Source organism: Panthera pardus, unplaced genomic scaffold (genome assembly GCF_024362965.1).
Source record: "Panthera pardus isolate Hobbes unplaced genomic scaffold, ASM2436296v1 HiC_scaffold_22, whole genome shotgun sequence".
Classification (NCBI taxonomy): domain Eukaryota; kingdom Metazoa; phylum Chordata; class Mammalia; order Carnivora; family Felidae; genus Panthera; species Panthera pardus.
The window spans coordinates 9589416-9610140 of record NW_026526788.1 but is presented as its reverse complement, the minus strand read 5'-3'; positions in this window follow the sequence as shown (position 1 = coordinate 9610140).

Here is a 20725-nt window from a genome sequence, read left to right as displayed (position 1 = left end):
CAGAGAATATTAATATATTTATATATAAACAAATTATATAATATAAATATATAACTAAAGTATATAAATGTTTATATATAAATTATATCTTTATATGTTTCTATGTCTTTGTTGGTAATCTCTATTTGGTGGGACATTTTTCTTATACACATCTTTAGTTATTTACACTCGGTTTCTTTGAACTCTTTTAAGCATTTTTAAAATAGCTGATTTAAAGTCTTAGTGCAGTAAGTCTAACACCTGGGCATCCTTACAAATTGTTTCTCTTTATTGATATGGGCCATAGTTGTTTCTTTCCATGCCTTATGTATTTTTGTCGTTGGTGTTGATAACTGGAAATGTTCAATAGTATGGTGTGGTAACTCTAGAAATAAGATTCTCTCCCTTTCCAACATCCGCTGCTGTTGCTGTTTGTCTTATTTGTTTCATCATTCAGTGCCTTTTTTAAAAATGTTTTTTTATTTATTTTTGAGACAGAGGGAGACAGAGCATGAACAGGGGAGGGGCAGAGAGAGTGAGAGACACAGAATCTGAAGCGGGCTCCAGGCCCTGAGCCATCAGCACAGAGCCTGACGCGGTGCTGCAGCTCATGGACTGTGAGATCATGACCTGAGCTGAAGTCGGACGCTTAACCGACTGAGCCACCCAGGTGCCCCATCATTCAGTGCCTTTTGAAGTAATTCTGTGAAGTCAGTAGCCTTTCTTCTAAGTGGTCACGGAAATCTCTACTCTGTTTGCTTAGTTTTGGCTTTACTAATGGTTGGATGGATGTTTACTTATATACCAGAAACCACTCAATCCCTGTTTTTGTTGAGGGACCTTGTGTTTATATCCAGGCACATTTCCAGCACTCAGCGGAGCAGTTAACAGTTCTGTCCTTTCCTTCACTTCATCGTTATGTAGAACTTCGAAGTCAGCTAGAACTGAGAGCTTATGGCTCTCTCAAATTTGTTCTGTTCAAGTGTACGTGTGTATGACCTTCTAGAAACTCAGAACGGGTCACAACTCTTCTTTGCGTGTTTGTGTGTATGTGTGTGTGATAACTTTTCAAAAATCATGTGGGCATCTCATTTCTCAGCTTTTCCTTTTAATCTTTTTGGTGTGTATTCTGTTTGTACCAACTATTACCCTCCATTACAAAAAGCAATGGAAGGTTAAAACACTTGCCTTTAATTGCTTTTGACCAATGCCTCCTAGGTGAAGAATTTTTGCTTTGGGTGAGCTTCTAATTAGGTTGAATGCAGACAGCCTTATAAGTGGGGTCTTCAGGGAATGACCAGCAGGTCAAATAATACCAACAGGTTCATTGGGAACGAGGCTGTGGGCGTGACCCAGTCCTATTTCGCCACCTCCAGTGGCTGGTCCAGCTGCGTCATGGTGGTGGGCTGCTGTTTTTCAAGGCTGCCACCGAGCTGGAGAGCAGAGGGTGGGACGAAGGCAAGTGAAAATGCCACAAAAGTTGCTGCCTTCACTGAGGTCCCACTGATTGTCTTGAATAAATTCTGCCTGGATTACTGTAAACCTTTAGTGGATTTTCAGAGTTCTGATAATGAAAATTCTGTCAGTTAAAAAAATTCCTGTTATGGAGGAGCTCATTCTCAGAGGTCTGTGTTTTGCCATTTTTGCTGATGTCACTCTGTCATTGGTGTTTTGGTGACCGAACTTGAGACTTTTGGAGAGTTATTTATGATGGAATCGTCTAGTCTATGAAGGGTTAGCTGCCTGATAAGGCCCACAACTAGCCAACTTTTTCATTTGATGTGGTCTGGTCTAAAAGCACATATATTCCAGTCTGCAGTTTTTGTCATTGCATCTGCTCTAATCCGTGGACATGATTGTTTTTCCTCCCTTGACTAGGGAATGTGGAACAATGAATTTCATATCCAGACATGATTAACATGTAACCATACTGCCTGGAGTTTTGAGAAATATAACCCTTATGCTCTCCAGGGCCAGGAAACTCAACTTCCTCCTCCATTGGTCTAGGGTGCAGAGAAATAGTAATGAAAATGTTTCAATTTAAAAAGTCTCTGTTTAAGGGTCACTTTTGTTAGAGGAAAGGAACCAGCTGTTAGTTTTACCTTTGATACTAAAAAGTAAGCACATTTTTTTCTTTAAGCATATTAACCTTATGCTTAACCTTCAGCTGCCCAACAAGCTATGAGAGGAAAACGATTAATGTGGTACCACCATGATTACTTTAAGTGGGGACATCTATTATGGATTCCTCCAGGTTGGTTCCTCCAGGACCAACATTAGTTGGGATAATAGCCTTAAGTCCAGATTCTCTGGTCTCTGGATTGCTAACCATACTTGTTCAGCTCAGGAGACAGGGGTGATTATTTTGCCCTCCATAAGACTTCTTACCCCGCCTGTGAATGGAAGATGGCTGTCTATGTCATTTCCCAAAGTTTCCACAAGGGGGAGTTTACCCAAAACACGCTCAGGTAATTTATGTTGATGGCACTTACTGGACACTTCTCTATTTGCTTTTGTGACTGTGCTTTCCGGTATTACCTCTAGCCCTGTTGAGAAGAAGTAACCACTTCCCTCAGTCATAGAAAAGGCTTAGATCAACTTACGCTTTCGTGCCCAGGTCTTCATGAGCTGCCCGTGCTGTTCTGTTGTTCTCCCTGTCTGTGTAAGAGTCCTGTGACCAGCTAAGCATAAAATTTGCAGGTATGTATCCCGGCTTGACTAGTACCACTACCAGTGGCTTACAACTGATCAACTCCCTGACACCCTCTGTGGTCTTTCTCTCTTTTTCATACCCTATTTTTCTTAAGTTCTTGATATCCCAGAAACAAGTCAAGAAGCCTGTGGTACAGGAGACAAGAAGATTCCTAAGGTTTGCTTTCTGAATTCCTGTCACTTTCCTGTATCTTCTTTCCTTCATTGAGAAGGGGTCCTTTAGCGGATGGCATGTGCTTGACATTGTTAGTTGCTCTGACACTGCTTTGGGCTGCCTATGAAAGACTCCCTTAGCAAGACCAGTGGTATTCCTTGCTACCTGCCCAAGGTATTCGGTGGGTTCTTCCTACGATGGGTTGTCATATGTGCTCCTGCAGCTTTCACAGTTGGAGGGAGATTATATAAACACATGTGCTGTGCCAAATTGAACATCACAGTCCTGATCAGAAGCTCCCTGCCAGGACTGGGACTTTGGTTTGAATCCGTGGTGTGGATGTTCCAGCAAGCCTGCTTCATCCTCTGTCATTATGGGAGTCAGGAGTATTCGGGTCCCTAGGAACCCTTCACAAGCTTGTAATGATACTCTCCCTTCATTGTTTTCCTGTCGCCAGTCGTGAGGCAAAGGTAACAAACCTGTTAACAAGGACTGAACCATAACCATGCAGCTCTGTAACAGAACACATCTGCGTGCAGGCAGAAACCTGGCCATAATCCCAGATTTGGGTGGCATGACTCCTGACACCAGCAACCTACTGGCTCAAAGTCATTATGTAAAGGCCAGCTCCTTGTTTCTTGGCTTTAGTGGTATGGATGATTCAGACACCAGTTCAGGGGGAACTGGCTTGACCCAAGAAAGCCTCTGCATCATCTGAACAGAGTGCATATGGCCTCATATAACCCAGAAACTAGGGTGATAGTACCTGTATCAGTCTCCCAGGGCTGCCATAACCTCGTACCACAGACTGGGTGGCTGACAGAACAGAAGTTCATTTTCTCACAGCTCTGAAGCCTAAAAGTCTGAGGTCCACGTGTTGGTAGGGTTGGTTTCTTCTGAGGCTTCTCTCCTTGGCTTGTAGATGGCCACCTTCTCCCTGTCGTCTTCACATCATCTTCCTCCTGTATCTTTCTATAAGGATGCCAGTCAGAGTGGATGAGGGCCCACTCCAAAGACCTCATTTTTTACGTAATTATGTCTGTAGGGACCCTGGCTCCAAATGCAGTCACATTCGGAGGTATGAGGATCAGGACTTCACCATGTGAGTTGTAGAGAATGTAATCCATGTCGTAACAATAGCACTTGTGGAACATTTTATTAACCCAGATCTCTTCCCTGAGAAAATCCTTATCTGACCATTATCAGAAAGTATGGATATCCAGGGGCGCCTGGGTGGCTCAGTCGGTTAAGCGTCCGACTTCGGCTCAGGTCATGATCTCACGGTTTGTGGGTTCGAGCCCCACGTCGGGCTCTGTGCTGACGGCTCAGAGCCTGGAGCCTGCTTCACATTCTGTGTCTCCCTCTCTCTCTGCCCCTTCCCTGCTCATGCTCTGTCTCTCTCTGTCTCAAAAATAAATAAACATTAAAAAAAGAAAGTATGAATATCCATTCTCATTCTCAATAAGATCACCTATAGCAGCCATTGTGTATACATTTGAGGCTCTGATTTGAGCCTGTTGTCTAAATCGGTGTCACACGCATGTAAGAAGATGTTTGAAATTGGCTTCTCCCAAACAGCACACCTTACTCTAAGTTGACTAAGTTGCTTGTCAACTAACTTACTGAAAACCTGCTGTGTGCATGTCTGCCCTGCGTGTGACCCGCCAGACAGCTCTCCAACACAGTGAACCGTGAGGAACCCCCACAGCAGTCTTCCTTAGGGAGTCTACTCTTAAGATCTCAACTATATGAAAGGTTTCCTTTTCATTTTTTTAATGTTTATTTATTTTTGAAAGAGAGAGACAGAGCACGGGCAGGGAAGGGGCAGAGACAGAGGGAGACACAGAATCTGAAGCTGTCAGCACAGAGTCTGATGCAGGGCTCGAACTCACAAACCACGAGATAACGACCTGAGCCGCAGTGGGACGCTTAACCGACTGAGCCGCCCAGGCTCCCGTAAAAGTTTTCTTTTAGAATGAGCATTTATTACTTGTGTAATATTATAAGTCATCCATTACCCTTTTAATATCCGGGCAATAGTTATTTATAAGAGAATATCCACAGGGATTTAAGAAGACCAAGCAAGGAAAACAGCTTCACGGTTTTCCAAGGAAGACCTTAGTACATGAGGCAGCTCCTGAGAGGTACCTTTCTTTGTTAGGTTGCTGTTCAGAATGTGTGAAATAACACACACGTGGCTGGCCTGATCCTCACATGTGGGAGAAGCTAACAAGTGTCTCCTGACGGAGTGAGCATGTGACGGTCAACCGTAAGCAATCTCCGTCCAAAAGGTCTTGACTAAGTGATCAAACTCTGTGCTTACAGAATATCAAAAGAGAGCTTTGCCCTTTCACTTCACTTTTCCACACTGTTCCTTCTGCACCTTCTTAGCATTCTTTACTGGATGAAGAGAGATAAGGTGCTAGATGGTTTCTGTGTTCTCCTCATCCCTCCCCGACCCGTAACTTATGAGGCCCCTAGCCGTGACCTGTATCAGCAGGGCTGAGCCCTCTCTGCCTTTTTTTTTTTTTTTTAAACTAATAACTGTTTTGGGTTATATATGATGTTCCTCTCTTCAACAAGGCTTTTAAACTACAGAAGAAAGTTATCAACGAGTCTGGTGTTCCTTGTCTTCTCCCAATGTCCCTCTAAATATGTGAAGTGGCATGGGCCAGGTCCTCCCTTTGGATCTCGACTCACAGTCTGCTCAGTTATGTCCAGTGGTGTCCAGGTATAGACATAATCTGGTTTTCTTATCTAAGTGAGCCTTAAATTCTGCTTACAGTATAATAATTTTATTTTTATGTACAGTTTTAAGAAACCTAATAATTTGGTAGCTTTCTTCGCAGTATTTTGATAGAGGAGTATGTAAATGTATGTGAAACCACTTATTTTAAACTACTAACTCTTATTTTACTAGCTAATGCGAGTAAATAATGGTAGAATCTTGTGATCTATTTCACTCTGTGTAAATGCATAATAAAATTTGGCAGTGATATCTTGCAAAAAAAGTGTCAGTAAAGTCTTTTCATTTGAAATACAATAAATACTATGCACTAGGGACACAAGAGGAAACGAACAGGTATTTAAGTGTCCCTGAAAGCAAGTATTAACAGATCTAATAATTATCCAGTGTGCTGTTTGCATTTCAAGTTCTAAACTTTTAGAGCTGAACATCTGGAGTACTTTCACAAAAGCCCAGTTTTCTTTCAGCTTTCTACCATCCTGAGAATAATGTAAGTGAACTAATAACTCCCACAGATCAAATGGTGATGCATATGGTTGGACAAGATGGTTATACAAATAAACCTTGACATGAATGAGTCTGTTGTCAACTCAGTGTAAGTGAACATCTGCTGATCATGTAGTATGTTAATAAAACCCATGTAGAATGACTGACTCACTCAGAACATTGGCAAAAAAGGGATAAAACCCTAAAACTCTGGGCAACTGGCACTCATTTGTCTAACAATGGAAATTAACCATTGTAGTATTTTCTACTTCTGTACTTTTATTAATATTTGCTAAGGGCTTGTTAACCAAAAGCCTTCTACTGAGTGCTATAGGTGTAGGTCATTTTTAAGGTCATATATAAGCTAGAGCACTTCTCTCAGAAATTTCATTACCATGTTTAGACAAGAGCTAGACACACAGAAACTGAGCATATTAATATGGGACATATGGGCGAAAAAAAAGATGTATGCTCTTCTTTGAGGGGAAGCCCCACTTTTCAGTGACAAGCAAGTATAAACTCTAGGATAGATTGCAAAAGATGGAAGGAAGCCCTTCCCTGTGGAGGTGGTCGTGGTTGTTGAGCACAAGCACAGTTAAATCACAATTAGGAAATGAATACATTTGTAAAATAATGAGAATCTACAGAAAAGGACAACCATGAGATCAGATTTAGAAGATTTAATGTGGTCGCAAGAGCAAGGAGAAGGTAGTGATGAATTTTTAAATTATGTTTACCACATGGTGAGTTGTGGATCCAACATTTGCTCACCTAATCTAAACAGTCACCTCTAATATGATCAAGGTGTTAGTCAGTTTTTACAATGCTTTACAAAAGATAACTTTCTAGCAGGCATTCATTCACTACTGATTATTACTATGTATAAAATGCCATGTTAGGAACATGTAAAAAAGGCATGGGTCTTCGTGGAAGTTTAAAATCTCCAAGAGTATCCAGGTTAAGTATGTGATATCTATAATAAACGTAGACTGAAGTAAGGCTCATAAATGTAATAAATGCTCTGGAAGTTCAATTACAAAGAGATTGATTCCAAAAGGGGGCGAGAAGGCCCTCTATGTCACTGTCACTGAACAGAAGAAATTATGCCATCAGCTTAATGTCATGCAAAATATGATATAAAAAGGACTTAGAATCCTGGATCCCACATTCACTTGTGTGACTTTAAGTTGTGTTATTTAATATCTTTAATTACTTGTGTGTTACTTAATATCTTTAAGTATCAGTTGTTTTAATTTGTAAAGTAAGGATACTAACGCTAACTTTGTTTGCCTGAGAGTGAACTGAAATCATTCATAAAAATCATACACTCAGGGGCACCTGGGCGGCTAAGTCGGTTAAGCGTCTGACTTCAGCTCAGGTCATGATCTTGTGGTTCATGAGTTCAAGCCCTATGTCGGGCTGTGTGCTGACAGCTCAGAGCCTGGAGCCTGCTTCGGATTCTGTGTCTTCTCTCTCCCTGCCCCTTCCCCGTTCGCGCTCTATCTCTCGCTCTGAAAAAATGAATAAACATTGAAAAAATTTTAAAAATCACATATTCCAAGAAAGGCACTTGTGAGTACCCATTAATGGTTGATTTTTCAGATAGTTTTACCTTATGCATTAGCCAAAGAAAATAAGATTGCTTTTTCTGCTTTCTTTGAAATTATTTTCACAGAAATTCTCAAGGTTTTATTCCTTTGAAGGGTTAGAGTAAGATTACTTTTATAGAGCCATTTGTATCCTACACCTAAATGATACTGGGCAAGGTTTCCTATTTTGATTGCATTCAGAATTTAGAATATCATAAGCTGTTTGATACTGATCATACTTTAGCAGTACCTCAGATATTTATTACTTAAAGAGGGCACTGAGTTGATATTGTTAAGGGATTTCATTTGCAAAAGAACAATACATGATAGAATAAAGAGAAATCTACTTAAAATACAGGAGACCAAGAACCAAATATTCATAATTGTAGGCTTGTCAGCACTCAGATTCTTTTCATTAGACAAGACAGTCAGACTGCATTCCTGTGTGTCAAATGGGGCTCTCTGGTTAAGACTCACAGTGTTTTTGCATGTTTGGGGGTTACTTAATGAAGGAAAGCAATGTAAAAGTTAAAAAAATTTTTAAAAATCTCTTGGTATTTTACTCATTTGGCCTTTCCTTAAGAGTTTACATATAACTCTTCTCTAGACAGTCGTGAGAAATACATTTTGGGGGATTCTCTTCAGAAAGTAAAATGAAACGTTTATAAATAGCTGTTGTAATAGGTGAGCTGTATAATCATGCAATATTAGAATAAATGTGTAAGGAGAAATCGTAATAATAGGACATGATTCTTAATCATTAGTGTGGGGAATTTAGGAAAAAATTAAAATCTTGTTTGCTGCATTTCAATCTATTAGCATTTGGAAGTAACCTCCCCCCCCCCCCCCGCCAGAATCTCTGACTTTAAACATTCAGTTTTAATTTTTGAGGATGTAAACTAGGAATCATTTACGAGAAATGTAAAAGATGAGCCTTAACCATTTATCAACAGAACAGAAGACCACCAATGGCTTCTTTCCTCTTATTCTCCCAAAAAGGACAAATGGTCATCCTTCTTTCCAACTCCTCTGTTCTCCGTAGTTGTATAAAATTCAACTTCTGGTGGCTGAGTGACCTCTCCTACAGACCAAAAGAATATGTCTGGCAGGTGGCCAAGCTGCCTTTTTCCCAACACAAGGCTAAGATAAGTGTCAGCATCCTAACATCTTCTGCCAGATCTGGCTCCATTGCCTCCTCAGTGGTCTTGGTACCCAGTGGCCAAAATCCTACTACGGAAGAATCCCCAGGGAAAAGGTAAATACCAGAGGAATGACTCCTGGGAAGACAGAAGAGGTTCTATTTCACTCCAAGTCATCTGCTTAGAAAGAAGAATATTTTATGCTCTAGCAGTGTTTCATCGTCAATTGATGGAAAATGTTTTTCTCTAAGTGCTGGCAACGGTTTTTCCTTATCTAATCAGTGTTCACAGTAGCAGTTCCATAAAAAATGAAATTGGTTTTGGTGGCCACATTCAAGTATTTCTGCCAATTTTTCTTGCATTGCTGAAGCTTACAGGAGTCATGCATATATGTCTTTCACCATGAATGAGGGAGTCTTTGTTCCTTTGTGAGCTTTTTCTCGTTGGCTATGCTGTTGTGACCACAGTCACATGAACTGGTCTGAGCCTTTATCTTCAGAGACTTTGATAAAGTTAATCTCTTATACAAACTGGATTTGTGCCAGTATTCATAAGTCTCAACAACAGAACAGCCTGTTATGACAAAGCACACAGCAATATTTTCAGCCAATTGATCACAAAGCATATGGATATTTTCCCCTTCTTGGGAAAATTTTCTGAGGATGGCAGAGTGCTCATTTGGAACATTTTATTTTGGACCATAACACTCCTTTCAATACCTTATAAGTTTAGTTGTGGCAAGTGATGTTATCCAGGTATTACAAAACTTGGTAGAATTGAGACAGCATTCTTAGCACTGTATTTCTGATACTGGGTTAACTGGTACAGATATAAAGAGGACAAGGTTGTAGGGCAAATGCATGATCCCAAGATTTAATAAATTTGGCAATCTAGACAGAGAAAAGTTTAGAGCTTTTAAAAAGTTGCATCTAATTTCCTTTTGCATTTGTGCTTATCATGGGATCAGAGGAGACTCACTTTCTCATTATTCCCAGATGGGGTCCAATGTCAGTTTTTTTGTATGGAAAAATATATTGTCTTTTTTTCTGTATTTTCCAAGCACTATTATCTTTCGTGCTAACATGAGTATGCTAACATACTCAAATTGGCAGATGTTAAGTACTTTGAGATTTACCCAATATACCAACGAATGCCTTTTGCTCTTAACTTGGTGGTTAATTCCACTTATTTCATAATACCTAGTAAATACAACTACTAGAAGTCTGTACTTAGAAGTGTATCTAGGAACAATATTTTTGTTGAACACTGGGGTGAAATACTGATGATATATGCTCCTTCCTATGGTTTTGTGTTAGGTCATCAGTGAAAACAACAGAATGATGGAGTTAAAATGGTGAGCTTTAAAAAAGTTTTTAGGTCCTGTTAAAATTGAATGAGGATTATCAAGGTTTTTTTTTAATGTTAATTTATTTTTGAGAGAAAGAGCGCAAGCAGGGGAGGGGCGAAAAGGGACAGAGGATCTGAAGCAGGTTTTGCACTGACAGCAGGGAGCCCGATTTGGGGCTCAAACTCACAAATCGCGAGATCATGACCTGAGCTGAAGTCAGATGGTCAACGGACTGAGCCACCCAGGTGCCCCAGGATTACCAAGTTTTAAATATTAAAATATTGGTGCTCTGGGGTGCCTGGGTGGCTCAGTTGGTTAAGTATTTGACTCTTGATTTCTGCTCAGCTCATGATCTCCTGGTTCATGGGATGGAGCCCCGGGTAGGGCTCTGTGCTGACATCACAGAGCCTGTTCGGAATTCTTTCTCTTCCTCTCTCTCTGGCTTTCCCCCAGTCTCTCTCACTCTCTCTCTCTCTCTGTCTCTCTCTCTCTCAAGATAAATAAATAAACATTAAAAAATGTTGGTGCTGCATACATTTTTATATAGTTCATAGATTTTGCAAAGCCCTTAGCTCAGAACTAATGTTCAGTATTTGAATGAATTCATGAGACAAGTTGCTGTGAAAGAGCTATAGATTTACAATTATATATGGATCCATTTTATCTTCCATTTCAATCTGACATACACATTTGCTGAGTGGAAGCTTGCTTTATATTCAGGAATTCATCCTTGGGGAAAGAGTTGTAAAATATTAGTAAGATATTTCAAATATTTACAAACATTTTGTCTCAGTTGTGTAGACTGAGATGCTTTCATTATAAATTTTTCGGTTTTCATGAATATCAGTTGGTTTTTAAAAATTATATTGCCACAGCTCACGTCAATTGCATTAACCTCTTTTTTCTTACTTGCTTTGTTGGGTGGAAGGGAGCAGGGTGTCTGGACAGAACAGTACAACTCAGAATTTGTGTTTCAAGAATGCTGAGCCAATAGCATAATCATGGTTTATAAAAGTCGCATCTATCTTCCAAGGATGGAAACTTCCTAGTGGGGAAAGAACAGTATTACATGATCCAGATTCGCGACTCTTTTTCTTGCCGTTTACCATGTGTTTGAATCTCATTGAATCTCATCTCTGAAGGGAATAAAACAATGTCTTTCTCACAGGTACACTGAAAGAAATGGATGATGTGATATATTTGAAAGCATTTTTAAATGTTAGGAAGTATTAACATATCCACGCCTTTTAGTAGGTGGGTATTTGGTTCTGGTTTTGAGAATACTGTCTATTATTCTGTATTCACTGAAGGCAAACCTGGATGAATAATATCACTGGGTGTGGTTTCTTGATTTTGTGTGTGGCTTGTATTTTCGTGATACGCGGTAATCTTTTGACTAATAGAAAACAGTTCCTAAACTGTGGTTGGAGGCACTGAAAGTACAAAGTCGAAGTCTAACGAGCAGTATGGCTATTTGAGTAATTTTCCTATCTAAAAATATCATTTCTGATTTATGTGTGTTGACTTCAGTATTGTGTTTAATTTAGGAATTATGAGGTTTGCCAAGAATAACTCGGGTAAGGTAGCTCAACGTGTGTGGCTAAAAGACTCTTGTTACCACTCTGATACTAGGTACACACGTCCCTATCCAGGACTTCTATCTCACGCCTCCGGAAGATTCATCTCCGTTTCCTCTGTGGTCATGTCGTTGGCCCTGGCTCACTCTAATATTGTTCAAAATCAGGAAATTTTATTTTATTTTGTGTTACATTTTAATGGAGATGTACTTGACATGCAACATGGTATTAGTTTTAGGTGTACAACATAACGATTTGATATTTGTATATATTGCAAAATTATCACCACAGTCATTCCAGTTACATCCATCCTCATACATAACTACATAATTGTGTGTGTGTGTGTGTGTGTGTGTGTGTGCGTGTGCGTGTGATGAGAACTTTTACATTGTCTTAGCAGCTTTGACATAAGCACTACAGTGTTATTAACTATAGTCACCATGCTGTACCTCACACCTCCATGACTTATTTATCGGGTAGCTGGAAGTTTGTACCTTTTGACCCCTTTCATCTATTTCAGCCACCCTCCCACCCTCCACCTGTGGCAATACCAATGTATGCTGTGTATCTTATGAGTTTTTTAAGTTACACATATAAGTAAGGTCATATGGTTTTGTGTCTTTCTCTTTGTCTTTCTCTGACTTATTTCACATAGCATATTATCCCCTAGATCCATCCACATGGTCGCAAATAGCAAGATTTCTTTTTTTCTTTTTTAAAATCAATTGATTTAATTAAAAATTTTATTAATTAAATAATTAAATTTTAATAATTAAATTTTATTAATTAAAAATTTTAATTCCAGTGCAAGTTAAAGTACAGTGCTGTATTAGTCTCAGGTGTACAATATAGTGATCTAACAGTTCCCTGGCACAGCCACTGGGGAAAACAGTAGGGAGGATTCTCAAAAAAATTAAAAATAGAACTACCCTGTGATCCCCTAATTGCGCTACTGGGTATTTAAACAAAAAATGTGAAACCACCAATTTCAAGGGATGTATGCGCCCCTGTGTTTATTGAAGCATTATTACAATAGCCAAAGTATGGAAGCAGCCCAAGTACCCATCAATACATGAATGGATAAAGAAGATGTGAGATGCACATACACACACGCATACACACGATGGAAAAGAGCAATTTCTTGCCATTTGCAACAACATAGAAGGGTATTTTCTTTCTTTTTATGGCTTAATAGTATTCTATTATAACATGTATGAGTATATACACATACCTTCTCTTTATTCAGCATCCGTAGACATTTAGGTTGTTTTCGTATCTTGGCTATTATTTATTGTAAATCATGCTGCAGTGAACATGGGGGTGGATATCTAAACTTACATTTTAATTATAAGTTTCTGTGGTCAAATTATAGGATTTAGGTGACTTTGAAATTTCAACATAATTTAACTTTCATTGTAAGTGAAAAAGTTCAGTGTTATGAAATAAGCCTGCAAAAGGACGGGGCGGGGGGCGAGTGTGAAGTTGATTTGGAGAAGTACTCATGACGTATCTTGTAGTGAAAATGCCAGTGGAGGTGAGTGGTCTGGGTGTGTAGGGAATCCAAGGTTTCCAGTACAAAATTTGGCATAGCCAGGCCCATTAGTTTCTTGGTACCTCTTCTTGTAAGGAAATTGAGGGTCTCGTTCCAACATGCTAAACTGAATCTATAGGAGAATCAGGCTTCTATTTCCTTTCAATTTACCTTCCAACACCCTGGCTATTCCTAAAAAATTCATAATGCTGGCAAATGATCAGAAAGATCATACTGAATACACAAAATGTGTAAAGCAATGATTCCAGGAGGTATATTCCAGCCTTTTTCATCATTGGCAAATTCACAACCAGATGCTTATAGCAGATTGGTTTGTAAAGTTAATGAGACTGAACAGCTTCCCAGTGTCATTTGCAGCAATGCCATGGAAAGGTACTCCCTTAGCCAGCGTGAGATGACATTGATTATATTCAATCTTCTTGCCCCATTTTTTAAAACTTTGGCCGAAAAGCAAAGAAAAGCAGATCTTCCCGAGGGATAAGGAAATGGCAATTGAAGTGTTATTATTGTTATTGTTGTTATTATTATTATTGTTATTATTCTCTCTTTATAAGTAAGTCTACAGACCATTCCAATCCCACTGGGAAGGAGATGTTTTGGGTAGGCAAACATCAATAAATATTTAATGTTAGAGTAGAATCTCATCAATTTATTATTCAATAAAACATATTCAAAAAGCATGAAGTGGAAATGAAATTCTGTATTGCGCTATTTGAACTGCATCTCCTTGCAGCCCTCACTATACTTGCAAGGCATGAGCGGAATGTCTGTTGAAACAGATAAGGTGGCACTCACAAAAATCTCTCCAGGTGTTGCCTTAGCCTGTTCAGGCTGCTATAGCACAATACTACAGACTGAGTGGCTTATCAACAACGGAAGTTTATTTCTCGCAGTTCTGGAGGCCGGGAAGTCCAAGATCATGGCACAGGCAGATTCAGAGACTGGTGAGGACTTCCTGGCTCATAGGCGGCAGTTTTTTCACCGTGTGTCATATAGTGGAAGGGGGAGGGAGCACGGTCAGGTCTCTCTTCCAAGGGCACTGAACCCACCCCCACCCCCCACCATGGGGGCTCCACCCTCATGACCTAATCTCCTCTCAATGGCTCCCTTCCTAAAACCATCACTTTGGGGTTAGCATTTCAGCATAAGAATTTTAGGGGGATGCCAACATTCAGAACATAGCAGTTATATCAGTATAATTTTTTTCTAGGAAGAAGTTTGACTGCTTCCCTAGGTCTGGGGGCCCATGGATAAGTTAGTCATCATCTGTTACAGTCAGCATATATTATTTGTGTTATTTATAGTATTAGTAAGCTGAACTTCCACAATTTAAGTTTTCAGCCCCAAGTTTGATCTGAACTTAAGACACATTTATGCAATTGCTTATATAACCTTTCCACTCAATTTCATATTTATTAATTGGAAAAGAAGTTGTTTTGCATTCCTTTCCTTTTTCATAGGAATCATTCCTTATTCCTCTGTTTTCCTAAATACTCACATCCAGAGTCACCTGGGTGGCTTAGTTGGTTAAGAGTCTGACTCTTGATTTCAGCTCAGGTCATGATCTCGCAGTTCCTGAGATGGAGCCCCATGCCGGACTCTCGGCTGATAGCGTGGAGCCTGATTGGGACTCTCATTCTCCCTCTCTCTCTCTCTCTCTCTCCCCTCCTTTGCCCCTCCTCCACTCACTCTCTCTCTCAAAATAAATAAACAAATTATAAATCCGTTCAAATCCATCAACATGCACCTATATGCTATACTTTTAAAATATGCTCCCAACCCATCTCCTTGACGCCTGCCTTTGCTTTCCCATTATTCCCACACAGTCTCACCTGTCTCTCGCATTATGGCAGTCCCACTGGTCCCAGCAGTCCTTCTGCCCCACTAGTGATCCAACAGTACAGTCCTGAGCAGACGGTGCAGGTGATCATTTTATTTTTGAAAATTTTAATTCCAACACAGTTAACGTATAGTGTTAATCCAAATGATCATTTTATGTACGTATTTATTTATTTATTTATTTTGAGAGAGAGAGAGAGTGAGAATGGGGCAGAGTCAGAGAAAGAAGGAGAGAGAGACTCCCAAGCAGCCTCCATGCGCTGTCAGCGCAAAGCACTACGTGGGGCTCAAACTCACCGTGAGATCATGACCTGAGCAGAAATCAAGAGTTGGCTGCTTAACTGACTGAGCCACCCAGGCGCCCCCAAGTGGTCATTTAAATAATAAATTCATTCATGCCATTCATATGCTCAGAACACTCCAATGGCTTCTCCTCACATAGAAGAAAAGAAAAATCAACTGTCTTCCTCCTGGGCTTCCAAGGCCTACATGACTGGCCTAAATGTCTGTACACATTTCCCTCCATATCTCCCTTTATAAATGTGCTCTGGCTCACTGGTTCCTCGCTCGTCCTTGAGCAAGCCTGTGTGCTTCACTCTCATCATTCGGTTGTCTGTTCAAATTTCATCTCCTTAGATAGGCTTCCTTGATTCTGCTTCCCAAATTAGGTCTTTTGTCTGGTGTTCTGAAGTTCCACTATGATGTGTGAGGCGTAGACTCTGTATTTTTCCTTCTTTGTGTACATTGAGCTTCTTGTGTTCATTAGTCTGTATCTGTCATTAAAGGGTTTATGTCCTTCATTAAATATAAACAATCTTGAGGCATTGTCTTAGTCAGTTTGGGCTGCTGTAACAAAATGCCATCAATGGAGTCGCTCACACAAACATTTATTTCTCAGTTCTGGAGACAGTGAGGTCTGAGATCAGGATGCCAACACGATTGGGTTTTTGGTGAAGACTGTCATCGTGGCTTGCAGAAGGCTGCCTTTTTGTTGTGTCCTCATGTGACAGAGAGAGAGAGAGAAAGAGAGAGTTTGGGAGACAGATTAATTGCCAAGGGTGGGGGGAGAGAAAACACTCTGGTCCTCTTCTTATAATGACACTGATCTCATCATGGAACCTCACTTTCATGACCTCATTTAACTCTGATTACCTCCCAAAGGCTTCACCTTCCAATACCATCACACTGGGGAGTAAGACTTCAACATATCAATTTGGGATGGGGGGAAACAAACATTTAGTCCATGGTAGGCATTATTTTTATAAATACTGTCTCTCATACATTATCCCTATTCTCTTCTTTATAATTATGACTAGTTGCCTCTTCATCTCCCTTGTTTTCTATAAAACTATTATTGGTAAGAACCTTGAATTCCTATTTAAAACAATTAAGATGACAGTGTCACAGCAAAGAAGAAGTTTTAATGATTTTTACTCCCACATTGAACTAATAATTGAATATTCATATTGGGTAATACAAAGATGAGTTCTTCCTAACAAATAAAATTAGATATTAAATATGATAGAAATCTATATATCAATTAAAAAGTATAATATTCTGAAGTCTAACAGATACAAAAAGAACTACCCAAAACATAACTGTGGATGGAACTCACTAAGATGTGAACTATGTAAGGGCGCCCGGGTGGCTCAGTTGGTTAAGCGTTTGACTCTTGGTTTCTGTTCCGGTCATGATCTTATGGTTTTGTGTGTTCTAGCCTCACATCGGGCTCTGTGCTGACAGCATGGAGCCTGCTTGGGATTGTCTCCCTCTCTCTCTTCCCCTCCCCTACTCGCTCTGTCTCTCTCAAAATAAATAAACTTTAAAAATTAACAAGAAAAAAACCAAGATATGAACTGTGTCAAGACTTTCAGATCAAGAGCCAGAATGTTGCCGGCATTAAAGTTCCAAACAAATAAAATGTAATTATTACAAGTTTTGCTAAACGCTCTGAAGAAGCAAATGAAGTACTGTGATTTAGAACAAGAGGGGCCTCTACTCTAGCAGGTAGATACAGGTGCATATCTATATGCTGGGGGAGTGATGGGCAAGGCAGGAGGAAGAGAAGATCACATATGGCCTTGAGAAGAAGGTAATGTGTAGAGTTCTGAGTAGATTTTCTAGGGGTAGCATTGACAGAAGGATGAGTCCTTTCTGCATTAAATTAGGAAAGAAGAGGGAGAAAATGGGCACAAGAAAGAGTATGTTTGTAGGTTTATTGGTAAAAGTTCTCATCTATGAGGTTCTTCTATGAGGTCAGTTTGTCTCCTGAATATGGAGATATGGAAGGAGTCTAAATGTTTAAAGAAATAGGAGAAAATAAAGGAATGATGCTGTTATGATGGTTTCAATGATGGGAAAGTTGGCCTGGAAGGACAGCTGTAGGGTGAGGAGGGCCCCACTGAATTTAGGCACCATTGGTTTAAAATACCATCAGCTGATCTGATTCAGTATTTTTAATATTTTCTCCCCCCCTGAGTGGTGGATCTGTGAAGGTAAAGCTACGGGGAAGGTGGGCAGTAGGATTCATTCAACTTTAGCCTTTTGACTCCTGAGTGTAATGGGAGAAAATAGTGATAAGGAAATTAAATGTTTTGCAAAAGACCATCAATACATTGTAAAGTCAACCTACTGAGTGGGGGAAGATATTTGTAACTGATATATCTGAAAAGGGTTAACATTCAAAATTTATAAAGAATTCGTAAAACTCAATAGCAAAACCCACCAAAGAATCTGTTTTGAAAATGGGCAGAGGAACCGAAGAGACATATTTCTTTTCATAAATATCTTCCTCTTGTTCCTTTCCTTTCCTTTCTTTACCATTTCCTTTCTTGCCTTGTTCCCTCTTACTAGTTTTTGGTGTTCTCATATTGTCTCATGGACTAAATATATATGCATATAAAGTTACTATAGTGTAGATGTTGGTTTTGGTTTCAACAGTCCAGGAAGCTCTTTATAGCCAGAGGTTTGCATGTTAGACATCTTTTTATCTTCAATACCTTGTATATTGCTTAAAACTTAGTAAGCACTCAATCATTGTGAAATCAATAAATGGGTGAATGAATATGTTGGGCATATCGTCGAAGATATTGGATGTCAGGACAAGGTGAATGGATTTTGTCCTTCTTGTTTTGTTTTGTGTTAGGTCATGACAGTTCCGGATTGCCAAATTCAGGGAAGTTACGTGAGAAGGAGTGATATCTAAGTAGGGCTTTGCCAGGTAGACAAGATGCTTGCCAAACAGACAAGAAAGAGAGAATGGCATTCCTGGCATAGGAAACAGCCCGTGACAAGGTGCAGAGTCAAGAAACAATAAGTGTGTCTGCATTCTAAGTGGCTCTAGTGCTGGAGCACAGTTGTCAGGTGGTGTAGGTGAGGTTGAGGTGAAGAGGTAGGTGGGAGCAGGAGAGAAGTAACACCATTTTAGGCAGAAAGCCTTGTAATTTGAAGCCTCAACAGCCTGCAGCATCCCTGCCGCCAGCTCATCTTTATAGAGCTTTCTACATGAATAGGCAATGACCTGCCAAGACAAGCGTGGAACCCAACCAGAGGGCAAAACAAAGCAAAGTCAGCCAGGCCCTGGCCCGGTCTGAGAGCTGTCTTCTGGCGAGTCACAGAAGACTTAATGAATCCTCAGTTCAGAGAGCTTGGCGGGAAGCAAGGAAACAACTAGGTGACGTATACTTTGCCATTAGTTATATCTGTGTCTATCAAGTTTAACAGTTCAGGAAGCAGACCTATAACTCAAATAGAGGTGCATTTAAGTTCCTCACCATGTGTTGCTTGTTATTGCCAGAAGTGTAGAATAACGATGAGTATTGTGGAATTATTAAACAAACAAACAAATCCAGAACCTGAAATAGGACGTGTCTGAGCAGCTGTCCATCACAGTGTTCACCTGGATGAGTCGACCAGCTACCAGGGAGCTCACTTGTACAAACTCTTTGCTGAGCTGTTCCATTAAGCTAGGTACCACCTACACAGCCATAAGGAAGATGCAGTTCTTGACCTTGAAGAGCTGACTGAGTTTACAGATGCTGACTAATCCGCATGGTTTCTGAATGGGGACTGTCTCTGATTTGGGTATCACCTGGGAAGAAGAGGCAAGTAGTGTAGGCAGTGATAAAGGTGAAGAACAGAGACATGTTAGGAAATGGGACCTGTCACAAACCTTTAAACTACACAGATTCGTTATTAAGTGACACAAACACACACAAAATAACAGAAAATAAGACATAGCCAGTGCGCCTCAGAAATGTTTACCATTTTTTATTTTTTATTTTTTTTTAATTTTTTAAAAGTTTGTTTTTGAGAGAAAGAGAGAGAGAGAGAGAGACAGAGCATGAGAGGGGAGGGGCAGAGAGAGAGAGGGAGATACAGAACTGAAAGCAGGCTCTGGGCTCTGTGCTGTCAGTACAAAGCCCTACATGGGCTCGAACTCACGAACGGTGAGATCATGACCTGAGCCGAAGTCAGACGCTCAACTGACTGAGTCACCCAGGCGCCCAGAAATGATTACCGTTTTTTAAAGGCCTGTTATATTACAGATGAAATTGAAGCCACCTGCCAAATGTCATTCACTTTTATGTCCTCCTAGATACATAATAAATCAAATTTGCTGTTTATCCTTTCCATTTGTGTTTTTATACTTTTTCTACATATGTATGCATCTGTAACTAATATATAGTATTTCTACTGTTTTAAAATTTTACAAAAGGCAACATATATTGTAATTTCCTTCACACTGCTGTTTAGTGGTCCACTTGTCAGTATATCACAATTTAATTACTCAATCTGTGGTGGATGGGATTTTAAGTTGTATCTTCGCTCCTTTCCTCCGTCCTTCCCTCCCTTCCACCCTTCCTCCCTCCCTCCCTTCCTCCCTTCCTTCCTTCTTTCCTTCCTTCCTCCCTCCCTCCCTTCTTTCCTTCCTTCCTTCCTTTTCTCCTCCCTTCCAAACAGCATTCTAGTAGACATTCTTTTATACATGTATGGATATTTCTACAGTGTATATACCTGTGGAAATTCTTGACCTAAGAATTTCTTGACCTAAGATATTCACATCTTTTTAAAAATTGTTACTTTTGAAAGGGGGGGCAGAGGAGGGGGGGAGACAGAGGATCCAAAGTGGGCACTGTGCTGACAGCAGTGAGCCTGATGCGGGGTTCGAATGCACAAGCAAAACTGTGAGATCATGAGCTGAGACGAAGTTGGACTAACTTAACTGACTAGGCCATTCACGTGCCCCTATTCACACCTTTGTTAAATTGGCCTGACATTGGGGAATTGCTTTCCAAAGTGGTTGAACTAATGCACACTCGCGTGAGAATTATCAGAGCATTCCCTTTTTTCCATATAAGCATCAGCACTTGGTATTATAAGATGTCCAGTATTTATGCCAATTTGTTACCTGTGAAATTGCATCTCAGTTTTAATTTGTCTAAAAACTGACAGCTAGTGAGGTTGAGCCTCTTTTCGTGTTATTAGCTACATGAATTTTCTCTTTTGAAAACTGTCGGCCAGGTGACATGTTGGTCGGGAATCTCGGGGAGAAAAAACACCTGTGAGCTGACTCTTACTGGCAGAATTCAGTTCATTGTGGTC